This window comes from Orycteropus afer, unplaced genomic scaffold, assembly GCF_000298275.1.
Source record: "Orycteropus afer afer isolate SDZICR_OR568_19922 unplaced genomic scaffold, OryAfe1.0 scaffold00069, whole genome shotgun sequence".
Lineage (NCBI taxonomy): Eukaryota > Metazoa > Chordata > Mammalia > Tubulidentata > Orycteropodidae > Orycteropus > Orycteropus afer.
Genome location: NW_006921656.1, coordinates 9,446,912 through 9,447,404, shown reverse-complemented (window position 1 = coordinate 9,447,404; position 493 = coordinate 9,446,912).

Here is a 493-nt window from a genome sequence, read left to right as displayed (position 1 = left end):
CTGTGTCAATCCATCTCATTGAGGATCTCCCTCTTTTTTGCTGCCCCTCTACTTTACCAAGCATGATGTCCTTTGCTAGGGACTGGTCCCTCCTGAAAACATGTCCAAAGTACATGAGATGAAGTTTTGCCATCCTTGCTTTTAAGGACCATTCTGGCTGCACTTCTCCCAAGACAGATTTGTTTGTTCTTCTGGCAGTCCATGACATGTTTAATATTCTTTGCAAACACCACAATTCAAAGGCATCACTTCTTCCAACTTCCTTAGTCATTGTCCATTACTGAACCCATCACTGCATAACATTCTTTAGGTGGCTGGGACACTTGAAGAGTGGCCACGCATGAGGTTGAAAAAATGTGAATTAAGAAATTCAACTTTCATCAAGGAGGATATTCAAGCAGCCAACAAACATAAGAAGAAATGCTCACGATCATTAGCTATTAGAGAGATGCAAATCAAAACAACAATGAGATACCATCTTGCTCCAGCACTA